At 43.5% G+C, this 15,339-nt stretch overlaps 1 long non-coding RNA gene across 3 annotated transcripts; it reads left to right on the forward strand.

Moving 5' to 3' along the window:
• Positions 1 to 565: 565 nt before the first annotated feature.
• On the forward strand, positions 566 to 14,026 carry LOC116791629. Of its 3 annotated transcripts, none has more exons than XR_004358800.1 (6): positions 566 to 714; positions 907 to 1,439; positions 5,525 to 5,585; positions 10,637 to 10,746; positions 12,313 to 12,418; positions 13,281 to 14,026. It is a non-coding gene; the product is annotated as an uncharacterized LOC116791629 (long non-coding RNA). The 3 variants fall into 3 exon arrangements; XR_004358799.1 differs by lacking the exon at positions 5,525 to 5,585 and having other exon boundaries at positions 907 to 1,037; positions 1,319 to 1,439; XR_004358798.1 differs by lacking the exon at positions 5,525 to 5,585.
• The last annotated feature ends 1,313 nt before the right edge of the window (positions 14,027 to 15,339 follow it).

Genomic DNA, 15,339 nt, shown 5'->3' on the forward strand with positions numbered 1-15,339 from the left:
GCATGGACAAATAATCCAACTTCTTATCTATTAATTTTTAAAACAGATGAGTAACTCATTGCTGCACTTGAACTGCTGCAAACCTGCCCCTTACCCCTCTGGATTTTAAAGGCTTATTTAATAATAAAAAAAAAAAAAACTGGGTTTCCAGTGAGAACATCTATCTGGTGGTTGATCTCTCTCCTGAAATCATAAATATCTCAGTCCTTTAGGCTTTTGGTGTCACTGGTGAAATCAGTCATGTGATGAGGTGAAGTTTTAGATGTGTGAGCCCAAAAACCTGGGTTTGGATCCCAGAAGAACTGGCTCTTTTTCCCAAGAATAATGCACGTTTTGCAGACATGGATGTTGAAACTGCTGTTACAGTTTTGGAGGTGATGCTTCCAGCTGTGGCAAGAAGAGTCTCTGCAGCAGAGGTTGAGCTCAAGGAAAGCAGTTTCTGGTTTGGACTCGGTTTAAAATTCAGAGTTTGCGGTTTCCTTTTAGCCCAAGTTGTTAAATTATTAACATTTTCTTCCCCAGATGTTTTAACAACATCGTCCTTGAGCTGTTTTGCTCTTCTCATGTTCAAACCCTTCGGTGCTTCCTGATTGTGGAGGGAAACTTTTCCTTCTCAATTCAATCACCGAGATCGTGAGCGAAGGCAACGGGCTCAGAAAGGATTTGTCTTCCTGGGAGTTGAGATCATGGCAAGCAGGAAAAGAGCTCAAGCAGGTTCTTAGAGATCTAAGCCTTATTTTTTTTGCATTCCCAGGAAGCTGAGTGAGGTTATTTTTGGGAGATGAACACCCTCAGTTCCTGCTGGTGCAATGGAATAGCGGTTTCCAGGTTTTTTGGGGGATGGGATGGTGCCTTTAGCTGAGGTTTGGTGCCAACCTTTCCCTGATATCTCTGTGCTTAATGCAGGTAACACAACAAATCCTGGGGCTCACACCAGATTTCAAGGATAGTAATGAAGAAACTAAAGATATTTTCAAGGTAATAATGAAGAAACTACAGACATTTTCAAGCTTCACACCCTTAATTTGATGTTTTGGGTAACTACCTCTCTCCCTCCCAAGTTATTGTAATTTTATCCTTATTAAATGCTATACTTCTATCTCAGTAAAAGAAATACAGGCAAGAAAACAACCTGACTGATTGTTTAGGTGGTGGATTAGCAGTATCTCAGAGAGAAGGGAAGTGTTTCAGAGCAGTGCCTGCTTCACTCAGTGATCCTCTTTCATCCTCCTTTCCTTTCCTCATGTGATGAATGGCATGAAATGGGGTCATGGAACCTGAACACTTCACTCCAAACAGAACTCTTCTTTCTAATCAGCACCCAGGCACAGAAAACAGGCCATTCCTGAGCAGAATTAATTGCACTTAAAAGGAAATGTGTGTGCACTGGAGAAGCTTTTCTGTCATGGGGGACAGAAAATCCAAAAACGGATTTCCAGGTAAGATTTCTTCTTTATTCTAACATTAAATGTATGAAACTAGTGAATAGTTTTATAATTTATAAAAGTTTTATAGTAGTAAAAATTGTGGCAAGCTGGTAACACACCAGTCCAGAAGACAGAGCTAAAAATCTTGGATATTAGGAAGGAATTCTTGGCTGGGAGGGTGTGGAGGCCCTGGCACAGGTTGCCCAGAGAAGATGTGGCTGCTCTTGGATCCCTAGAAGTGTCCAAGGCCAGGTTGGAGCAACCTGGGCTAGTGGAAGGTGTCCCTGCCCATGGCAGGGGGTGGCACTTGATGACCTTTAAGGTTCCTTTCAACCCAAACCGTTCTGGGATTTTTTCCCTATGATTTTTAATCAATAAAATGAAGTTGGATGAGGCCTTCAGGCCAAATGAGAGCTTTTTGGAAACTCTACAAAATGTCTAGCTGAGTTTTGTACTGCTCTGTTAACTGTACATTTTGAATGTAGTGAGCTAAAATTGCAATATTTCTTCATGTGCTTCTTATGGTAATGATTTAAAGTTCAATCACATTAATCCTATAATAATAATAAATCATTATCATTAAATAGCCTCATTCCCTCAAATCAGTGACTTTCTTTAGGACGAGCCACTCTTGCCTAAACACTCCTTGCTTGCAAACTTGCAATTTGGTCCTTTAAATACCTCCAAATCAGGAAAAAGGGGCAACTTCCCAGCAGTTTTTCAGGAAAAAAGGGAGTTCAGCACTCAGAGAGGCTCAGCTGGCACTGGGGAGGGGAGTGTTAAACACCTTCCATCAGGTTGGAGTGTCTTGTTTTGATAAATCAGAGCACGGACTGAGAGTCCAGGAGGGAGGCCCAGGAATGATCAAGCCCTGGAAAACACGAGGAGTGATTAAAAGTTTAAGTGACTTGGGGCTGCTGGAAAAGAAGAGAAGTCTGAAACAGAATATTAGAACAATCTTAAAGCCTGAGGTAGGCTATTATAAGAACCTTCAATTATATGAGGGCTGCTTTTTATGGAATAGGAACAGACGAGCTGCTGTTGCGGAGATGGCACGGGCTGGGAGTGCTCAGAAATCATCTGAGAGCAGGAAAAATGTCAGAATAACCAAGTTAGCACACAATGGCTCCGTTTCCAAAGCAAATACATGGAAAAGTCCTGACCTTTAGCCACTGGTAGGTTTGAGGTCACATCCAGTTTCTTGATCTTGCTTTACTAAACCGGGTTTGGTAAGTCTGAGCTGAACACGACTCCTCCTTCTGCTGGACCCAGAACCACAGTTATTGAAAGCAGAGCTACTGCCAGTTCCTGCACTACTTTGTAGCTGGTTGCCTTCCATCACTGCCTGGATTTGCTATAATTTGTCTTCATTTGGTTAAAATCAGAGGCTTTAGTTTGAGGTGTTCAAGAAGAGACTGGTTAACTCAGTGCCGTGGTCTAGTAGGGAAGGCGTGTGAGCTCAGAGGTTGGACTCGATGATCTCAGAGGTCTTTTCCAAACTAGTTGATTCTGTGATCTCACCCAAAGCCAAGGAGCACCCCTGTGCATCTCTTTCCTTGATGGACACACAGATTTGAGGACAGACCCAGCTCCCACCAGAGAAGTTAGAAAGAACCCTCTTATTTCTGTGGCCAAACCACAGGGAAGCTTTTGGGTTATTATGCTGTCCTGGATGTTGAGGGCAGATGTAAAATAGCTCCTGTTTGGCTTGGAAACTGGGCAAATCCAGGAGTGGATTGGGCAGTGTGGTGCTAAACTGAATTAGTAGGGCCTGGTGGTACATCACTGAGCACCAGCAAAAACAATTGCTAATAAAGGGTAGAAAATGAGTTGTGAGTGTCCCTGGGGTGATGTAGAACAACCTGCTGAGAAGGTTTCGTCACCCAGCAGCTCTTTGCCCTGGTTCCTTCCCCCAGGTGACACCATAAAACATCACTTTTAAGCAAACCCAAGGCAGTGTGTGATTCCAGCCTGAAAAGCCCTGCCAGGGCCATGGGAGCCAAAACTTTCCCTGCTGAATATCCTTAACCAGCACCATCCCTTTCACCCTTCACAGAGTTCATCATTGCTGCACTCCAATTCCCCAGCAGGAGACAACAGCAGCCAAAAGTAAAATAATTTTTTCTCCTTGCAGAGGAATGCTCTGAGAAAGGGCCCCAGGGACTATTCTAAGCAAGTCCAATTTTTTCAACCATATCTAGAAAGAGTTCTGCCATCTGCTTTTATCCCATAATTTACACAAGGCTCAGCCAGAGACAGAGAGCAATAAAACTTCCTGCCCCCCTCCTGGGGAAAGGTGCCTCTTAAAGAGGATTGGTGACCCCACTGGGCCAATCTGGGCTGAAATTATTGCTTGGATATTGGAAATTCTCCGGGCAAGAAAGCGATGTACAGTGGCATAAGGAGCAGAAGGTACTTGTTTTTCCCTCATGTTTTTTCCCCCCCCTTATCTAAATGTATTTGGCATTTAATAGAGGGTATAAATGACTTCTGTGTGAGTAAAGAAGGTGGAAGTAAACTGGGATAGCAATATCATGGTTTTTATTATATTACACATGTTTAAAGGTATTTTTGAAATAATAACTGACCTTATTGTGAGGTCTATGACTCCTTTAACAGGCTGCTGGGAAATGGATTTAAGTAACACATTTAAGTGGATTAAACCCACCTACAGGACACAATGAGAACAAAATTTAGCAGGAAGGTGATGGAAACAGGAGAAGGGACCTCGATCACACGCTGATGGGTGCTAAATGTTTTGTAAGGGCTCAGCTGTAAAAATTCACACCTCCAGCCTGTTCTCTGAGTGCACCAGAGATTTGCCCACAAATGCAGCTGCAGCTCATTGTTTCTGGGACAAATAATTCATGTTAGAGCTGCTGAAACTGTGCACTCGGGTATTTCAGGAGGGTTTGTGGTTTATGAGGAGGAAAGTCTACCCAAAAAGGCAGTGGCAAAGTCACTGGGGCTGCCAGAGGTGTGTGAAAACTCAGAAAAAAAGGGAAAGTTGAAATTTTTGACAGAGACAACTCAAAGTTACAGAATCTGCCCAGTTGGAAGGGACCCACAAGGATCACCCAGTCCAACCTTATCCTGGCACAGGACCATCCCCAGGAGTCACAGCACGGGCCTGAGAGTGTCACAGCAGCTCAAAGCTCAAATATCCAGCAGGAATAACATCAGGAATTCAGGATCTGGGAAGTGAAGGGCTTTAGACAAACCTATTTGCCAGGATGTTTGTGGCAGCAGGGCCAGGACAGTGATTGTCACCCTGGGCGCTGCTGGGGCACCTCCAGTCCTGGGGGTAGTTTTGGGACCCTCACAACAAGGACATTGAGGGGCTGCAGCGTGTTCAGGGAAGGGACTGGAGCAGCAGGAGAGGCTGAGGGAGCTGGGGGGGCTCAACCTGGAGCAAAGGAGGCTCGGGGGGACCTTCTGGCTCTGCAACCCCCTGACAGGAGGGGGGGGTCGGGCTCTGCTCCCAGGGAACAAGGGACAGGAGGAGAGGGAACGACCTCCGGCTGTGCCAGGGGAGGGTTGGGTTGGAAAAGAAAGAAAAACTCTTCATGGAAAATGTTGTCCTGCCCTGGCACAGCTGCCCAGGGCAGGGGTGGACCCCCATCCCTGTAGGGATTTAAAAGCCCTGTGGATGTGGCACTTGGGGACAGGGGTCAGTGGTGGCCTTGGCAGTGCTGGTGAAATGGTTGCATTTTATGATCTCAGAGGGCTTTTCCAATCTAGATGATTCCATGATGCTGAGAGTTTCTGAAAAACCTTCCACCTGGTCCCAACTCCACACTCTTTGATCCTCACTGGATATATTCTAAGATATTTCTCTGTTCCAGGTGTCCATTTCCAATCAGCCTTTCACAAAACACCAAACCTGGAAAGAGAGGGAATCTTTTTAACATAAAGGTCACAAATCAAAGCATTATTTTATCAGGTTTGTCATTCCTGGGTGGAGATTTCATTAGCAAAACTCCTTGCCAGTGTATAGGAAGGAGAGAACCGAGGCAGCAAAATTACAGCACGTGTTGCTAAATGACTCTTTAATTAGAAATTACGTGTTTTTCCATGCCTGTAATCCTGGCATTCAGGGCTGGTGAGCAGCCAAGGGGAAGAGGCACATGGAGAAGAAGAATGTGGCATTCAGGAGAGGTAAGATGAAGTGTCCAGTCAAAACAAGTCCAAATGATAAGCTTGGCACAGGCCATTCCCTCCTCCCCTTTCCCTGCCTTCCCACAGCACAATCCAGAAAGGAAGAGCACAAGCTATTAATGAACAACACCAGCCTGACTTCAGCATATTAAAAAGTGTTCAGTCAGATAATTACCCTTAATTAATCCTTTTCATGATCAGCTTAGGTGGCAACGGTGCAGAAAAAGCAAATCGTTGGGTATTTGCAATCTGCTGTGCCAGGCTCAGCTCTGGCGTTTGGCACCTGGTGATTCAGCTCTTCTGTGCTTCCCAAAGACTTGAGAGAAATGACAAAGCAGCTGTTTTTGTAAAAATTTTTTACCTCCTTCAAACTTTTCCAGTCACTTTTAATGCACAGCCAGGCTCGAGGTTGCCCTGGAGTTGCCAGGCTTTGAACAGTCCCCAGGGGGGTTGAATTCTGCTGCAACTTTAAGGATAAATTACAATCTGCTTTTTATGTTGTTGTTTTTGTTTGTTTGTTTGTTTGTTGTTGTTGTTGTTGTTTTAAATTTTTATTTGAATGTTTACCAGACCAACAACTTAGTTACTTTCTGTAAGCCTAAGAAATAAACCGCAGCTCACTTTTAAATGTGTCTTCAATGGCTGGCACAGAATAGCTTGGCAGCAGGTGAATTTGCATTAAGATGATCATTGGAGTAATTAAAAAGCTTGGGAACAGCCCTTTTTCTTAGAGGTAGGTGGCACTTGCTGTCTTTTTTTTGCCAAAGGTCTGATACCCTTGATTTTGAATCCTCTGGGGACTTTTTTCTCTGCTCTATCTTTGGAGCTGCTTTTTGTTGGCTTCCCACTGACACCGAAATCGGCTGTTCCTGGGTTTTACAATCCCTGGGATGTGCCGTGGGATCTGTAATTAACACCTGGCCCGGGCTCTTTCTTTGTTTTCCTTCCTATGAGCATTTCAGAGGATTTTGGTCTCCCCAGGGGGTTACGATGGCTCCTGTTGGCACCTCCAGCAGAGCAGCAGCTGAGCTGAGAGTACCAAATTTTCCTGAAGATTTTTCCAATAAAACCACAGCTCAGAAGTTTTGTTTTTTGTGTTTTTTTTTTTTTTTTTTTTTTTTTTTTTTGGGGTGTTTTACTTTGTACAGGATGCTCTGAGATACCTGGTTATATTTTGCTGGCTTTTGCCAGACACCTAAGTGGAATATTTTGGTTTTTTGCTTTACTTTTCCGCTTTTCCTCCACCTCCCTTTCCAGGCTTTTAGTTCTGACTTAACATCCCAATGACTTTTATCCATACTAATGATTTACTGGTAAAAAATGGTTTTTAAACAGTAATAATTCTTCACCATTTTGCTAAAGCCTGAGGTTTTGTTAAGTTTTGATTAGGGATAAAGCTTATAGAATGGTTTGGGTTGGAAGGGACCTCAAAACTCATCCCATGGGCAGGGACACCTTCCACTCTCCCAGGTTGCTCCAAGCCCTGTCCAACCTGGCCTTGGACACTTCCAGGACCAAAACCAGGAGCCAAGGGCAGGTTCCAGAAGAAAAACCATCTCCCAGAGCCAATAGATTGGATAACTTTTACCCTGAGGGACAGGGGAATTAATTAACAAGCCAGGATTAACGAGGTAAATTGATGAGAGTGGGGCTGTTGGTAGGATAATTTATAACAAGCTGTATAAATAAACTCTTGAAGGCAGGAATCAGCCCTTTCTCTGTTTGAGAAGTGGAGCTGCCTCTCAGTTCCTTCCCAGATATTTCTATAATTCCCAGGATAACATAGAATTAGTTGTGTTAGGAATAGTTTTGAAGTTATGGAATCATACCTGTGTGTGTGGAATGGCACCTGGGTATTACTGGGGAATAAATACAGAGAACTGTTGCAGAGAAAGCATAAAACAAGCAAAGAATGGTGAAAATTCATTTGTTTTACTCAGGTGTGTGTTATTTTAGATTTTATTTAGGGCCATTGCAGTGGAGATAACGGTGGTTTATTCTTAATTTCAGGAGAACATGATCCTTGCAGGAGGCTTCTTATAATTTTTCTTGTTTTTCCCCCCTTAATTTCCTTTCATTATCCACTCTTTTCTCAGAAAAACATTCATTTTCCAGCAGCAGCCACCTGACAAAACAAACTCAAAGGTGTAGGTTTGTCCCTTCAGCTCCAAAAATCCAGGGAAAAGCAGAGTTCTTTCATTTCTCCCTTCCTCCCTCATCTGCTCAGCTGAGAGGGGGATCAAGCAATCCTGGTTTTTGGGGATGGAATAAACTCAGGGATCCCAGCTGGAGGGATTGAACCGAGGGTTTTCTGAGGCTACTTAATTCTGGCAGCACTCAGCACATTTCCAAACACTCCAGATGTGCTCTTGCACACAGAAACAGCTTCAAATCAGAGCTCTTTCTGGAAGGCAAGATGAATGAAAATTATTTTCATGAGCTGGGAAGGAAATAGTGGATTTTAAATCCACTAAGTTGGATGACAATACTTGTGAGATTTTTTTAAATATTCAACTCAAGAGTTTGTTTGTTTTTTTTTTTTAAATATTCAATGTGATGTTCATGTGCACAGAAAACCTGCTATTTTAGCCCACAAATATGAAAAATCAAGCACATCCCGATGTCCTGGAGTTCCTGTTTGAATAACATTTTGTTAACAGAATTGTACTTGCCAGGGCTTGAGCATCTCCTGAAGGTGGGACACACAAAGATTTTTGAGTTACTCTAAGCTGTGACCTGAGCAACAGGGGCAGGAAAATGGATTTTTGGGGTAGACTGAGTTTTAACCCTTTCACTTTTTGGCCTTTTTAGCACCTTTCACTGATTGTGGGTCTTGTCCTCTGGTTTTGCTGGCAGAAAATTGCTGTCTTGGGACAGGGGAAGGTGTTCCCTGCTCTGATGGTTGTTGCTGGTGGGGAGTTGATCTCTTCATTTGCTGCAGCAGCCTCAGCAACTTGACAGGTAGAGACTGTTTTGGGGCTGGAAATTAAAGGTCATCGTGGTCATGTCTATCATCACCTCTCATCTGGGGAGTAGTGGAAGCAGTACCTTGAATTTAAGCACTACCACAGATCAAACTGCTCAGTACTTGACAGGTTGAGATGCAAAATCCTAATTTATACAAGGGCTGAAAGTCTGGGGAATGCAGAATAAGTTGTTTCTAAATAAAAATTTTTGTTATTTTGTTATTAAAGGCAAATAATAAAGGCAACCAAATATCTATTTTAGGCACTGCCCAACCCCCAGATTTAATATTTAGGATCTTTCCTAGTTCTTGTGCTAGGGGAGGATTTCCAGAGAGCCTGTGAATGGCCACACTGAACCTTTCCTGCTCTGACTTCTCCCATTCCAAGCTGCTTCTTGGAGGATTCACTGTTGGCTTTGGGCCCCTGGGGTTGTACTGAGTTGGAAAGGAGTGTTGTGCCCCTGAGGGTTGTGTGACAGTGCTGCAGGAAAGGGCCTCTCCATTCCCCTCATTCCTAACTTCTCCTGGTTTAATCCCCCAGTGTGGAGCAGCTCAGAGTATCCAGCACAGCTCATTCCCTCACCCCAACACCTTCCAACCTCAAACAGTCCCTGGGAACTCCCTGTTTGCTGCCACGGGCAGAAACCTTCCTTGCTTGGGAAAATGGGCTGCTGGGAACCCACTTACAACATCCCTTAGGGCTGAAAAATCAAAATGTGGGGAAAAAAGACATTCATAATGAAGCATTGCAGAGTTTGTCTGCTTCTTTAGCTCAGCATTCTTCATTCCCAATCCCAGCCAAGTCTTCCAAGAGCTTCATCCTCTCCTGAACTGTGGTTTGTTTTTTTTTTTTTTTTCTGTGAAATGATGTTTAAGAGATGTTTTAGCCCAGTTTTGTGATTCAGCACCATTTTCTCTCCCTCCCAACACCTCAGTGTGAGCAGAGGTGCTGCCAGCAGGGCCAGGCTGGAATCCAGTGGTGGAGGATCACCAAATACAGGAATTCCTTCAGGTTTTTTTCCCCTTTTGTTTCTCTGGTTCCCTGCTGGGTTCTGCCCTTCTGACTTGAATCACCTTGAAAATTTCTCCTCTTGCAAAGATGCTGAACTAATTTAAATTTTCTAGGAAAACGCAGGATTTATGCAAAGCCACATAATTATAGATGGATAACTTAACATGGACTTTTCCTTCTGTGGAGTCCTTTGCTGATTAAACAGACTTTCTACCCTTTCTAGTGTCAGGGATGGAAGGTTGGGGGTGGAACTCTGTCCTTTGCCCAGGCAGGGCTTGACAGCTGCTCTCAGCCTCCCTCTTTTTACTCTATCTTTCAAAATAAAACTTAATAAAAGCTTTCCAAGGGTTCTGATTACACTTGAGGTGAGTTTATCACTCCAACCTTCCCATCAGCTCTTATCCTGCTTCCCTACAGCCTCCAGTGAGGTTGAGATCCCTTTGCCATGGGAGCTTGATGATGGATAACAATTGCAGACTAAACATGTCACTATTTATTATTATTGTTGTTATTAATATGATAGTGGTGTTGTTTGGGGTTAGATTAAAAAGCAAAAGGGTGTTGTCCTCTCTGAAATTGGGTTTAGTGCCCCCTGGGCTTTGCAAAGCCAATAAATAAGTTGTTTTCCTCAGCCAAGCCTGTGACCCAGATGACTTGAGCAATCCTGATGTGTTGGCAGGTTTTCCTGGAGCACAAAGGAGCAGCAGAGGCTGGGAAAACACTGATCTCAGTGTGTCAGGCACTGCAATGTCAACAGGGTCCAAAATGAATCCTGTGGCACCCGAGAGTGGTGTCTCTGTGAAGGTCCCCACGCAAAAAAAATGAAAAGTGGGAGATTTCAGGGACACAAATGGGAGCTGAACTTTTGACAGCTGGACTTGATCTCTCAGAGGTCTTTTCAAATAATCCTGGGTATTCTGGATAATTTCCAATTATCCAAAAGCTGTTACCTTTTGGTGGGAGGTAGGTGGGAGGTAATTCCACATAAATAGGTTTTTCACTGGGAAAACAAGGGATAAATTCCCTTCAAAATACAAGTCATACTCAAATCCTGAATTCTGTTCCCTTATCCAGGTTTTCAGGTGCTAAAGGTGTGGTAATTAAACAGCACAACCCAATTTTCATGTCACCATCCCCAGGAAGCTCTGTGAGGACTTAAAACCTCGAGATGGGACAAAACAAAGGTGAGTTTATGATGTGTTGCCATGAAAACACCTGTAAAGATCCAATTATCTTTCAATTTCTTAAAATGGCTGAATTCTGAGGTGGAAAAATGGAAATTTTTGAAAAGAGAGGCTCGTGTCTTTTCCTCACCTGCATATTCACAATCTCCAGGGTCAAACTGTCCCCAGGCTTCTCATTCCTTTGGGCAGGGAGGTTTTTGGCCTCAGGTTTGGAAGATGATGGTTGATTTTTGGTGAATTTAGGTAGTGCCAAGGCTCAGGAAGGAATAAAAGCAGCTGAAGTAGAAAGAATTTTCATCTGTGTGGATGAAAAATCTGAGCCTGTCATTTCTGGGAGAACTTGTAATTTTTTGTGTGTTATTAAGATGCTCCTCTGGTCTTTTTGAAGTCCCTTGAACTAATAAACTCTGCCTCTTACTTAAAGCACAAAGCTGACAACATCAGTTCTGAAGAGTAGAGGAAGGAGGAAGCTGGGAAAAATATTCCCTGGTGAAGACATGTCTTTTTTTTAGCTTAAAGCCAAACACTAAGGCACGTATGACCCTGTGGAAAATTTTCTTAAAATGCTCCTTAAGATGCCAGTGTTTACAAACTGGCTTTCAGAAATAATTAGAATTAGCCCAGGGAATGGAATCCATGGGGATGGATTTAGGCAGGGAGCCCACATGGAGCCCAGTTGACTCTAGTGGTTCAAACAGACAATAAACTGGCCGATATTGGGGATGATATTTCAGAAATATGTTTCTTGAAGAAACCTCTCAGGTCTTTTGGGCACCAACAACATTTTAAAGTATTGCAGGTAGAGCATAAAAGAAGCTCTAATGAGAGGGCTTTCTAAAAATGTGCAGGGGATAATAAATGATCACCAGAAGAAAAAAGAAGTTTAAAATCACCTGAAGCGATTTTGCTGGAGAGCCACGTCTGTAGGTGATGTTATAAAATAAGTGATATAAAAATCTACTGAAGATAAATTGTAAACTTCTGGCATAGTGGTTTTTTTTTTTTTAATTCTTTAAGTACCATAAAAGCATCCTAAGTATAAATAGGATTAGAATTTTCCTGGATCCTCTGTTCCAGTGGGCCCAGAAATGAGCACACAACCAGTGATTGTCTGCTTCATCTCACAGTGGATGAGCACTGGGATATTCTAGATATTCTAGATTTTTTGCTGTCTGAATAATTCAATCTGGTGCTGCAAACACAGGTTATTCTGGTGTGTCAGGGCAGCAGGAAACCACGGTGATCCCAGACACTCCCAGTGTGCTCCTTGTAGGACAGGAAATGAAATATCCCCGGTGGAAGGATGGTGAGGGAAGGAAAACTTCTGTCAAAGGAGATTTGCACTTACAGTAAATCAGGCACTGAAGGGACCTCCAAATCCGTGGCAAAAATGAGGGAATCAAACTTAGTCTCCACATTGCAGGCTTCTAGAAGGGGTGTTTGTTTTTCCCTGAAGCAATGTTCAAACCAGCAGAGTGATAACACGATGTTCCAGGCAGCAATTCCACCTGCCATTTGGAATGCTAATTACTGCAAAACTTCTTTGTACCCCTGTTTAACTCCAAGGCTTGATCCCTGCCTCGGGAAAACTGGCTGGAATCCCCTGGGTCGCTGCTTGGACACGTCTGAGTCCATCAGCTGGGAATGAGCAGCTTTCCTGTGTATGGGGCAGGTATTTAGTAAGTCACAATTTCCCCAGATGAAGGAATTTTGCATGGGAATTTATTGCAATCAGGCTCCTTAAGCTGCTCCTTAATTCTCTGTATCCCATCAACAACCGCACTGATGGTTTGCTTAATAAAAGGAAAATTAGGATCAATCAATCAATCCATATTTTCCATTCACCACAGGCAAAATTTATTGGTATTAACACTTTTCCAATAGGGCTAAAAGAGATTTCACACAAAGAGAACTCAAATTGTTGTTTCACGTCTCTAAAAGTACCAGATTAATTTTTTTTTTGCTGCCTCTCAGTGTTTAAAACCCAGGAGAGGTTATAAAGCATCACACACATCCATGGGAAATGGGAATAAGGAATATTCTTGGACACACTGGTGTCCAATAAGCAAATAAAGCACTGAAATGAGCCCACAGTGTGATATCTCCAGAGGAGACACGAGGAAGGTTCAATGGGGGCGAAGATAAGAAAGCAAAACACTATTTTCCAGCTTCAAAGACAGTGGAACTAATGTTGCAGGGACATTAATTACATGGGAAAAAATTTAAAACTCTCAAAATGCACTTGACAGAATCCCTTTAAACTAATATAGTGTTAGAGCCTCCTAATGGGTTGTGGCTCCAATAAGTTTCCACGATTTTCTCTTTATTTAAGTCTTAAACTCCCCAAATGAAATGCAATTGGAAAATCAGTTATCTTGTTTTGCTTTATGCTCCTGCTAACTCAGCATCGTTCTATGAGCTTGTTTTCCACTCTCTGAGTTTTCCCTCTCTGTCACTGCCACAAAGTTGGGTTGAAGCAGAGCTGAATTAACCCTGGGTTGAAACAGGGTTTCATTCCTCTCTTCTGTCCACAGGCCCAACTCTCACTGAACTCCAGAATTTATCAACTACCACAAAATTATTCCTGGGCTGGGCCCAGGAAGGGGACTCTGAAGTCTCTTTGGAATGGGGACCACAGGGAAAATTAGAAAATCCAGAATGAGGGGACCTCAAAGCTCATCCAGTTCCACCCCTTGCCGTGGGCAGGAACTCCCTCCACTATCCCAGAGTGCTCCAGCTGGCCTGGGACACTTCCAAGGAAAATGTTCTGCTGAAGCTTGTTGGAGGCTGGGAATGTTTTGTGTCTGTCACAACTGCACAGTCCTTTTCTCACGTTGGTGTTACTTTTGGGACCTGTATTAACCATATTTCTATAACTATTAATGCTTAATTAAAGGAAAGCAGTGTCTCCATATGGGAATGTTCTGACCCATGGCTAATCCCTTTTTAGCTCAGAAAACAGCACTTAAAACTGCTGAGGCTCTTTTATACCTTCCCATGGGTCAGTTTTAAATCCATACAATATAAATCGAGATACTGATCTAAGAACTCATATATATATATGAATAGATGGGGAAAAATCTGTTATTTATGCTACCAGATGTGATCAACAGAAGCACAAGGCAGTGGGGCTGCCATAAAATGAAGTTCTGGAGGAAAATATTAGTCCAAAACCCAAAAGGGTTTCCAGCCCTTCTCTTGTCTTTACTCAGCAAGTGTCAAAGGGAAAGTTTGTTCTCATTTTGCAGCCCTGAGAAAAGGTACCTCTGCTGAGCTCCTGCTGAGCTGGAAAAGGTTATGTTCAAACTGCTCCACTGCAGAAAAGGCACATTTAATTGGGATTCTCCCCTCCTGGGAGCTCTCCCTCAGCCAGGGAAGGGAAATCTCTGCCTTTGCTGCAGCATCAGAGGCAGAGGGGGGGACACCCAGTGCTGGCACCAAGGAGGGCAGAGGAGCTGAGTCAGGGTTGCTCCAGAGGGTGGGAAGTCTCCAAGGACCTTCCTGGGAAAGGCCTGGCTTGGAAGATGGTCTGGGAGATGCTGAAGGAAGGAGGGATGTGCTCTAAGGCAGTTTCTTCCTTCCAGCTTGTAGGACAAGATGTAACACCCACAGAACTGGTGTGGGAACAGCAGAACTGCCTTAGTGGGGGTTTTCTGAGCTGACCTTTTGTTTGCTGGTGATTTTACTGATTCTTTCCTCTTTTTTCCCCCCAAAAAGCTATACAGCTCATTGCAGCAGTCTGAAAGTTATTTTCTTTTGAAGCATTTGCAGGGTGAAGGGCTCTGTGTGCTGCTCACAAGGCGTTTTCCTGATGGATGTCCCACATCATCTTACACATCTTCCCAGAAAATCTGGGAATGGCTGCCCCATTCCTGGGAGTGTCCAAGGCCAGGCTGGACAGGGCTTGGAGCAACCTGGGCTAGTGGAAGGTGTCCCTGCCCATGGCAGGGGGTGGGACTGGGTAAGCTTTAAGGTCCTTCCAGCCCAAAACATTCTGTAATTCTGTGATTTTTATCACTTATCAAAATTTAACAAAAACCTCAGGCTTTAACGAAATGGTGACCAATGATAATGTTTTAAACCTACATTTTCCTAGTGAATCATTAGTATGGATAGCAGTTTAGGACCCTGAAGTCAGAACTAAAAGCCTGGTCAAAGGAAGTGGAGGAAAGGCTGCAAAGTAAACCCAAACCTCTCAGAGATTCCGTGATCTTGGCGTGTTTTTTTGGACAAACAGGAGCTGCCCCCAACTTCTCCCCATCACAGAAAAGCCACAACAACATTAAAATTCTGCTGTTGTCGTGGGCAGAGTGTTCTGGAAAGCTGGGGAAGGAAGGAGCAGCTGTAATGAAGTGATATATTGTTGGTCTTGGGGCTACAGTGGTTAAGGAGAAGTTATAGCCCTGCCTAACAAGGAAAAAAGCAATTTCTTAGACTTGAACTTTGCAATAATGAAATGTGAAACCCTGTGTTGGAATCACTTCTGTAGCTAAGGGCCATCTGCTGCTGATGGATCAGAATGTCCTCAGCTCCAAAGACATTCACAGAAAAGCCCAGAATAGTTTTTTTGGAGTTTTAGAGCATCTCGGGGTT

This window comes from Chiroxiphia lanceolata, chromosome 10 (genome assembly GCF_009829145.1).
Source record: "Chiroxiphia lanceolata isolate bChiLan1 chromosome 10, bChiLan1.pri, whole genome shotgun sequence".
NCBI classification, from domain to species: domain Eukaryota; kingdom Metazoa; phylum Chordata; class Aves; order Passeriformes; family Pipridae; genus Chiroxiphia; species Chiroxiphia lanceolata.